Source organism: Strix aluco, chromosome 14 (assembly GCF_031877795.1).
Source record: "Strix aluco isolate bStrAlu1 chromosome 14, bStrAlu1.hap1, whole genome shotgun sequence".
Lineage (NCBI taxonomy): Eukaryota > Metazoa > Chordata > Aves > Strigiformes > Strigidae > Strix > Strix aluco.
The window spans coordinates 13140132-13150167 of record NC_133944.1 but is presented as its reverse complement, the minus strand read 5'-3'; the positions used below and the strand labels follow the sequence as shown (position 1 = coordinate 13150167).

General features: G+C 37.7%; 1 long non-coding RNA gene across 1 annotated transcript; it reads right to left on the bottom strand.

The window, feature by feature from the left end:
- Positions 1 to 257: 257 nt before the first annotated feature.
- Positions 258 to 7018, bottom strand: LOC141929912 (uncharacterized). Its single transcript, XR_012625142.1, has 3 exons — positions 6929 to 7018; positions 5895 to 6048; positions 258 to 454 (listed from the first exon to the last, which is right to left on the bottom strand). It is a non-coding gene; the product is annotated as an uncharacterized LOC141929912 (long non-coding RNA).
- Between the last annotated feature and the right edge of the window lie 3018 nt (positions 7019 to 10036).

Below are 10036 nucleotides of genomic sequence, written 5' to 3'. Positions count from 1 at the left end.
TGCTACAGGCATTCTGGATTTTAATTAATATATTGTTTCATATGTATGAGTATTTTTTTTTTGTTTTCACGCACTGCATTTTTCATTTAAACAAAGCATATTCTCTGTATTATTCTCCAAAGCAATTGAATAAATATCGCAGACTTTATAGATCTGGTAGCCTTTCCAGTGAACAACACAGCAGTCATGCTTCACAGAAAAGGGATAACATCCTAGAGTGCAGCTGATAAGAGCAACAATTTACAAAGCAAGAGATCTGTTATGCAGTGAAAGCTTTATTACCATGACTTGATGTTACATCTACAACACATAAGGGTTAATCATTGCAGCAGTTTGCAGCTGGTTTGTGCTCTCAGGGGAGTCATAGCAATAGACTTCTGCGTGTAAGACAAGGTCAGCGTTGCTCTCCCGGGGTCAGCAGGCCACGTGATAACACAACTCCGAAACTTCGGCTCTGAGGAGACACAGGTGCCAAACCCATTTTGTGGTCTGCTGTAGAGCGCTTCATGTGGTTTTTATTCTCCTCAATAAAAACACATACATAGCTCTGTGGTATATAATTGGACGGCAAGTTTTCAGAGCTACCCATCAGTGTGAGTTTTCTGTGGCAGCAGTGGGTTCATGAGTTTGCCGGGTACATGTAACATTTCACGGGAGACTTATTCTTAGTGGACTGAGAAAACAGAGCAGTCAGTGCTGAGTTTAAGGGCCAAATCCTGCATAATTTGTTCAGTCTCATGGTATAAAATGCTCACATGAGTGAAGTGAGCAGAATTGGACTTTAACATTTTATTAATATTTATCTTCTACTGCTACAAGACACAACAATAATCAAATAAGAAAAACTTTAATCCTCAAATGCAGCTTTAATCTTCAAATTGGTTAGCTTATCAGAGGGGTAACATTTATTTTCAAAGACAGGCTGCTCGGAATGATCAGCTGAAATAGAAACCTATAAGTGAAAGGATGTAAGTTTATTGGGCAGTGTTGTCTATATTTATAGTTTCTGCTCAACCCATATTTCTGTTTTTATATGCATGTGTCAAAAATTAATATACGGCAAACTTCACCAACAGTTTTAAGAGATCCTGAGATATAATAAAATCAATAAATGATGTTCTGGCATAAATGTTTCTGTAGCTGAGGGTGGTCAGGTTCAAAGGGCAACATCTGACCATTTCTCTTTCCCACCCTGCTGTGGAGTAAGACCCTCCCCTCAACTTCAAGTCACTGGGGAGAGGGTAATTTAAGCTATACTTGATGTACCCTATACATCACTGTCTTCAGGACCAGGTTTAAAATTAAACTCTGATGTACAAAGTTAAACAAAAATGAGATAAAAATTGGCAGGGGTTGAAGAGGGTCAAAGTAGTCAAAACACAAGGTAGACTATTGCTTCTTTTGATTTATGTTATTCTGTGCACTAAAAAAAATAAAATTATAGCTCTCGTGGAGACTTTTTTCATTGAGAATAACGCATTCCTAATTTGTTTTCTATAGACTTACAGGGCATTTGCTCTGGGAGATGGAAGCATTTATTTATTTATTTATTTTGGCAGGGGCAGAATATCACCAACTGTTGGCAGAATATTCAAATTATCATTAGATGCAACCTTTGTCACTCAACAGCAAGTGAAAGAATAGTATTTCACCTTCTGTTAGTGGTTATCTTACAATGCACACATCTATAACCTTATACACGTATAGAGTTTTGCTTTCAGGCAACTCTTTTAAACACAAGCAATGTGCTATAGTTACATTTGGTAGCAGAAAGAAAGAGTTCAGTGAATGTTTCCTTTTGCATGTTATACATGCACATAATGCACTTACCCTCCAGAAATTCAGTACAGGAAAGATGCCAAACAGCAGATTCTTTTGAAATCAATTCAAGAAAATCCTTGCAGGAAGTTAATTTTTTATGATGTAGTCAACTTTTCCACATTTTGCCATTTACATGGTTAGTGTGCGGACTGCAGGCAAAATAATTTGGAATCGTAATCTTTATTCTCTATAATATGATAATGAAATAAACTACTATCCACTGGAATCAAATGAATTTCTCTGTGCTACTCCAGTGGGAGGAATAAAAAGGTTCTACTGGCTAAACTGCCAGGTGGATGGGAAAATGAAGAAAAAATCAAGCCCTTGGATGGCTAGCAAATAAAAAATGCCTATTTAAAACATAATGGTGGACATAGAAAGATCCTGAAATCTTTAAAAAACTGATTAAGCAAGCTTTTTCCAAATGTTTTTATTTTTTGTATGAGGAAGTCCTATTGACTTCATATGGATTACAGCTGGCTGAAGTTGGGCATGTTCTTGGGCTGTATGAGGGCATTAGACAGCAAAGGCATCTAAACTCTGAAAATGTCTGAACTTGATTTTAAATCTAACAGGAGAAAAACTTATGCTGTCCAGACAACTATACATAAAAAGTTTTTATATAGTTTTATGATTCATTAATATTGACAATGATGATTCTTTGTTGTTAATTTATTGAGGACCTGTTTGCCATTTAATATGCAGATTTTAGTCTTTCATCAAAAGTCTGAGTGATGCATTGTGTAACATGCACTTTATATGTGTGATTTTACAGGCTTGACATGAATATATGCCTTCAATATACATAATTTGGAAAACAATTTACATACCAATTAATAAATGCAATTCTTCACAAACAGCTGGTTGGAAAACTGGGAGTGAAATATGTATACAAACAGCTGATTGTTTTAACAGGTACAGCAAGCAAAGAAAAGATCAAGTGCTATAATGGGTCCACTACTTGTGATTTCGTGTGCCACAACCTCTGGATCTAACAGCTGGACCATATTTTTGGTACCAGCGTTTGAGACTTTTTCAAATTTTTTTTTTTTTTTTTAAAACCTTTTGGGGTCACGTAGAAGACTACTCATGCACTCCGTAACTGTAACAGATCACATGTAACAAAAAGCAGAGCATAGAGCTAGTTGGTCAGCAAGTGATGATTCAAAATTTTCCTACGTTCCATTACACTTTGGGAATCAGGAGAACTGTGAATTAAGGAGACGGTCACAAAGGTCACAAGGAATTAGTGCGGTATTCACAAAAGATGTAAACGCTATGAGAGCTGTAGGATCTTAGAATGGAGTTCAGAGATAATAGAGGAGCCACTCGGAGGCTAAGTAGCTGCTCAGAAATCAGGGAAAGAATAAAAAGATATGAAAAATTCAAAAATGGAGAGAATATCAGCTGTTAGAAATACATGTAAACCTTTAAAATCATGTGCTTAGCATGAGTGATGTCTTTTGCTGATTTACCCATGCAGCAATTAGGAGTTCTTCCTTAGGAGAGGTGCGTGGCATAGAAAATGAACTGATTGATTCCTTCTTACACCAAGTAGCTGATTACAGGTAACTGATTCGTTTTACAGATGTTATACTAAGTGTGTTACTGTACACAATCATCCAAGACTAAGATGCATTAAGGGTGCCTAATTCAGAGCTCATCAAAATGGAAAGATTTCCCCTAACTGCACAGAGTTCTGGATTAGGCCTTTTCCATCTACCTGACTGGAAGAGAGATTTCCATTTCAGTGCAGCTGTGAGGTGAAGTTTTCTCCACTGTCTTATGCTGTCCATTTTTAGTGCACAGTATTCTTCTAGAGTGAAATTTACCCATGAAAATGTACAAATTCTCTGAACTATTTATTAATGACATTTCTGCAGTCCCCAAAGAAAGCAGTCTTACCAGAACTTTCTTCTGAGTGTGTTCAGATTTACATTACCTTACTCAAGCACTTGCAAAGGTACCAATGCTCTGAGCAACGGTAAAGAACGTCTATAATTTAATAACCCCCTCTGAGTAATTAGTATTCACTCACTGAAATTCAGGGTTTGCAGAGGTCCAGTCAAAGGCCTAAGCATCATTTAAGTCCAGCTTATTCCTCAAGGCGCCTCTGAACTGAATTGGGCCCCATTTTATTAAATTATAATAGAAAGGCTGCCATGTCAAGTATACTGATGCTGAAAGACCCAACCTCACAAGACCTCACACAGATAAGTAATCATCACTTATGCTAATAGCACGTTTGACTTCCGTGGGATGACACATGAGGATGGACTACTTACTTGACTAAGATTAGTAAGAACAGGAATGTTACACAGAACAAATGACTTATAAATATCCAGCTGCGGCAAAATGCTGACTCCCATCAGTGAGTGTTGTGAGGGTGAATGAAGGGCAGTATATGATCTTTAGAAACCTCTCTGAATACTATTATTGAATTGGTGACAGTTTTGCGGATTTCTAACTTATAATAAACCTCAGCTTTGCCTCCTCAGTGACATGCTTCTCTCCACTGTTTTTCTGTTCTGCTTTCCTTTTGCCATAATCCAACAATCCATTTTTATAATTTTTTTACTCTTTCTTCTTTAATGTTTGCAAATTAATTTTGTGTTTTTGAAAGGTATTTAAGCAACAGCCACAAAGCCACAAATGCTCCTATTTAACTGCAGAGCAGACTACTTGGTAGCATCTCTACATTGCCCTGCCAGTGTTCCTCCTCTCTGCTCTACTGGGATCAGTGCAGTCTCTATGCTCATTTAGTCTTTGGCTTCTCCTTTCAAAGCTGACAATAAGGGCATCATACAGGGTATACCATTCCCATGATTTTGTCTGATAAAATGCCCGTTAGGCCTCTGTTTAATACAGTTTTGTTTCATACAGGTCACAGAAACAATCAAATTTTGGCCCTTATACTCTGTAATGCCTTTGAACCGGCACTCTAGAACAAGAAAGATCTTGATGTCTAACCTGACTCAGTTTCACCTATTTGTTCTTGAATTACTTGTGGTCCAGTTTTCGTTTCCTATTTTGTTTCCACTAATTTAAAAAGTATTTTATTGAATTAGGTAGAGTTGCCCTCCCTGCTTTTCCTATCCTGATCAGACTTTTAAAACTGATTTTTTTAAAATTTTACCACTGGCTGGAGAAGCTTTATCTGAAAGTAATGTAGTAGTGACCACTGATGACTGGCTTCTAGGGATTTTATGAATCCAGAATTAATTTGTTCCCGAGACCAGAAGAAACCATGAATGGTGAAAAATGTTTCTAGTACATGCATAATAACTGGTATAAATGTTGTATCCAGCATCAAAATCCCAAATTCCAAATACTATAACCTATTTACAAAGGGACCTTAAACCCAGTTTTGTCTGACCTGTATTGTAGAAAACTGCATAAAGATCACAAAATCAAAGAACATAAGTATTATAGCATTAGTAGTATTCTTAAATGAGTATTTTCCTGTTTCTTGGAGGCTTTTAGCTCAGCTGTAATGATTGCTCTGTGTGTATGTGTGCGCCTGTGTGTTTTGCCAATCACATAAGTGAAATAAAAATGCCCTAATTTCTGCAACTTTGCTTTCATTGCACTGTAAAGCACTAAAAGCAGAAACAGTTTCCTGAAGAACTCCTCCATAGCAGGCCCTTGAACAAGATGACTGTTTCTAATAAGCAACAGCTGTCGTTGTGGTTTTACTAGTCAAATGATTCATGTCTTTTGCTCAGAAATGATAAGTGGAACAAATGTTTACTTAGATATGTAACAGAGGAACAATTGAAAAATAGTAGACTGTCAAATAGAAATATTTTCCTGTTATCTGATCCTTGACAATTAGTCTGAACTGGTTTTTAGTCAAAAGGCAATGCTATAGTGGTGCAGTTAGAACAGTGAAGAGTTTAGCTCATGGAGTTCTGCAAACCAAATTCAGCAGGCTAGTTTGCAAATCCCCGCAGTAGCCCAGCAGATATGGGGGGCACACAGGCACCTCTGTGCAAACTGCTACCCCCACCCTCATTCCTGGCAGACTTCCCTCTGTTCTTTAGTCATCTTTGAAAGGAAGACAGTGAACTTACCATTTCCACTTGTTTCTGCTAGGTCCTCAGGGAATACGAAGTGCTTCTCTGCTGCTTGGTCTTGAGTGAATACCCTCTGTTGGCTACTGCTTCCCCAGGATTTTACAGGGTCTTCTGGCAGAAGCAGTTTAAATGAGGAAAAGCATTCCAGGCTCTGTTCAAGGACAAAAAGATTACATTACCCTTCGGATGCTGGGAAGGAGAACCTAACAGGGCCTTGATGTATCTCTGCTGAGCCTGGAAGCTGCTGCAGTCAGAGAGATTTGACACCGCTGTGGCATCACAGGGCTAGAGGTAAATTTTTGTTAAGTGCTAGAGGAGCAGTGGTAGACTAACTCTTACGAGCCTAAGAAGACAGCATCAAAAAGTGGTGTCTTCTGCCTCTGGAGTGAGGACTGGGAGACAAACAAGCATGGGGAAGGCCAAGGGAGCCTTGGGATGCTCAGTGTGCAAATGATACCCGTATACATCTGTAATTTATTTGAACTTATGTGGATGCTTGCCAGTGGAATAGGGTTTAAATCCACCTTTATTTTGCAGAGATTCTGGACTTTGTCACTTTTTCAGAAGTGTCTCTTCAGTATCACTGTATGACACTGCACTGCATTGTATGGAAAGAATGTCAGAGCTTCAGTTTCCCATCAGCAAAGCGGGGGTAATATTTCCTTTCTCCTAGCATTTATTTAGCTTACAGGGCTCCTGGTACTAGAATTCTTTTGTTGCATGTTTCTGTATTGTCTTGTACAACAAGACTCTCATCTCAGTTGAAGCCTGTAAGTATCACTGAAATATAAACAGATAATAATAAAAAGATGATTTTGACACAAAAGGGAATTTAATATTCTGGAGAGTGAAATAAAATATGTACTAAAATCTACTAAAGTGTGACCATGAGATCAAATGATAAAATTATTCTGGCAACAAAGAGTTGACACAAATTTGTGCGATTAAACTGAACCAACTCAATGGAGGCTTGTTCTGGTGGTTTATTCATATAAAGTATATGAAAAAAGTAAGTGAGATGATCAAATTACCCTCACAGCATGGATTTTGACATGGATGTAGACTAACTGAGTCACCGGAGGACTGAGCAGGTGCGTTGTTCTAATTATACCCTCAGTCTTGTGAGGAAGGAGCAAACTTCCCGGTTGCTTCCCTGGTGGAGATAAGGTGTTATCAGCCATCAGCAAATGAGAGGGGAGAACAAGGACAAGGCACCTGATGGGAGAAAGAGGAGGAGGCAAAGAGAGCATATTCATAATGCTACTCATCTTTTAAAAATGTATACACATATCTACTCTGAGCCATTTGGATGCCACTTCTAGTACTCATTTCTTGTGTCTCTGAGTAACCCTTCCTTATGGCAAGGCACACAAAATTCTTTTTTAACATTTTCTCTTTTATGGTCTTGTACTGAGATATCTGGCTAAATATAACGATTTATTTGTTTATTAATTAATCAACAACAGGCACACTAGGAGTTACAATCCAAACAGTCCCCCACACAGGTTTTTATCACCATATACTATACCCCTAGGGAAATACACATCTTTTTTTCAAGAGCGTAAATGGACATTTCTATAAATTGCAACTACTTGGGTGCATGTAATATGCAATATTATTCATCTTTGTATTCCAGGTGAATCCAGACTAGACTACCAGCCTCTAGGGGAGTCTGCTTCATATAATTATCAGTATTCAAAGAATGATTGTAGATGTTGTAGCTTAACAGCAGGTGAATGGTCCTTATCTGAATATTAAATAAAGTGCAACTGGATTTCTAGGTTATCTCTGGCTAAATGTTTGCAAAGTCATTAGTGAAAGCATGCAGCTATAATCCCAACCACTCTTCTTACAAAGGATTTCCACTTCTGTTTTTAATTCCTTTACAGGATGAATTGTTCATCTCCCCTTCCTATACACACAATGTTGTCCCTTGGTTGGACTACCAGAAACATCAAGGAAGCTGCCTTGTAAGTAGTACCTACGCTCTTTTTTTTTTTTTTTTTTTTTAATCCTAAACAACAAAAGAAACCTAGGGAAGAGTGACAAAGAGAAAGATTTATTATTTCCTCTAAGGACTATCAGGGCTCTGAGTGTTGGGAAAAGGCTCTTTAATAAACTGCTCCTTTGTCCTCCTAAGTTCTGGGAACTTCAGCTCTATATTCAGTTTCCTTATTGCATGATCTGAGAGAAGCTTTATGTATTTATTTAGTAAAAACCTTTTATTACTGTTTTAAAATGGGGGATTTAATATACTTGAACATTGTTTTAGTAGCTTGGTAGTGGATGCTATGTGAATAGAGTAGATAGTCGTTATGAGAAAATTAATAGCAACAAAGAAAAAGAACAAAACCACCCCCTGCTGAGCAGAAGGGAACAGACCAGAACCGGCATAGGAAAATTACTGGAGATAAAGGAAGAAGAATTACTGTGGGACTATATAACATATAGTTATAACACAAAATTTTTGGGGCACAACTTGTGTTTTAGTCCCTAGATGTGAAGAGCACAGTGATCCTGCTAGAAAGTAATTTTGAAGAGGAATTTTCAAGACAGACATACTCTACAACCAGGTATCTAGGCTAGGACGTCAGCCATGTCCTTTGCCAGGCACCACAAAAGCTTTACACCCATTAAGGCCTGGATCATCAGTGGCAAAGCATCTTATCACAATAACGGCAAATATTTTATTTTCATTGAATATAAAAATAATTGAATATTAAATTGAATATTATTTAACTGAATATTAAAAAAACTAAACACAACCCCCCCCAAATGGAGTCATCAATACAGTAAGCCATATACTATTTATTTTTACATGGATTTCCATTTATTTTGAGCTGTAACACATGCTGGGTTTTCAGCATGACATAGGCTATCATCTTTAGTTTTCAAGCACTATACTTCTCTTTGCTGCTGTTTCAGGCTTCTGCAGACTCAGGCAGATGTTACTACACCTGTCTACAAGGCTTTCTGCTCATCTTTGCAGAAATGCAGAGTAGAAACATCTATTCAAAAAAGAAGGAGAGAAGAACACTGAGCACAATTTTGTGTTTAGCCCTGAATTATTCAGCAAGCCATGCAGTCTCAGGGACTAGGGAATACAAGGGACTGCTCCTACATGCCAAACTCCTGTTTCTTTTAGTAACAAGAAATAGGGGAAGCTTCTTCTAGCATGTGAGCACTTCTATGCATTTTTACTTAAAATTACGTAAGAATGTAAAGCTCATAAGTTTTGGAGGTGCACTGATTAACACTCTTCCATCAAGAAATGGGTACTCTGTAGCTCTCTCACTTTTCTAGCTTTGCTCCTTGGGACATCTACAGCGGATGTTATTGTGGCCTTGTTCTGGGCTTTGTACCTATGCTGCAGTTGCCAGGAATTTAGGAAACAGCCTAGAGCTGTGTGTTTTTTTCCTGTCCCATATTCCTAAGTATATTTATATGAAAGTGAACTGCACAATAATCACAGTATTGGTTCCGGTATTCCTGTTTTCTTAATGTTAAAAAGAAAAAAAAAAAAAGAAACTGAATAAGCAGTGCTTTTTTGGTTGTGTTTGTAGTTGTGATGATCTGTTAAAGCGAAGGGCTCTTGCACATTTAAGTAGGAGCCTTTAGTTACTGTCTGGGGACTCCCTCCTCTAGGACCAGAAGTACTCTATTTTGACCAGAACAAACTGCAGAAGTTAACAACTGTTTTGTACTTGACATTTTTATATGTATTGGGGAAAAAAAAAAAAAAAAGTAAAAAGCTTCAGCCAAAACTGTTCTACACAGTTCAGAACCCAAATTTTAATTCTTGCTCAAATGTGTCATCTGCAGTCACTGGGATTAGTTCCGATCTATCCTTAAACATGTCTGTTTTCTAATGACACTTTTTAGCAATATCTGGCCTCATGTTATTTGTATTGATTTCTATTTTTATAATCTCTTGAAGCACTCACACACCTCCTGATTTAAAAATAAGTTAAGCCCTTTAACAGGCCATCTGCACTTCAAAGCCAATGGCCAAATCCCAGTCCATCTGAAGTTGGTGGAAATTTTGACATTTATTTCAATGGTGAAATCATAATTCGGTTGAAGTGTACAGTAAAGGGGAAGATGATTTGCTTAGGGAGTGATGAGGGTTGGCTTTGTCC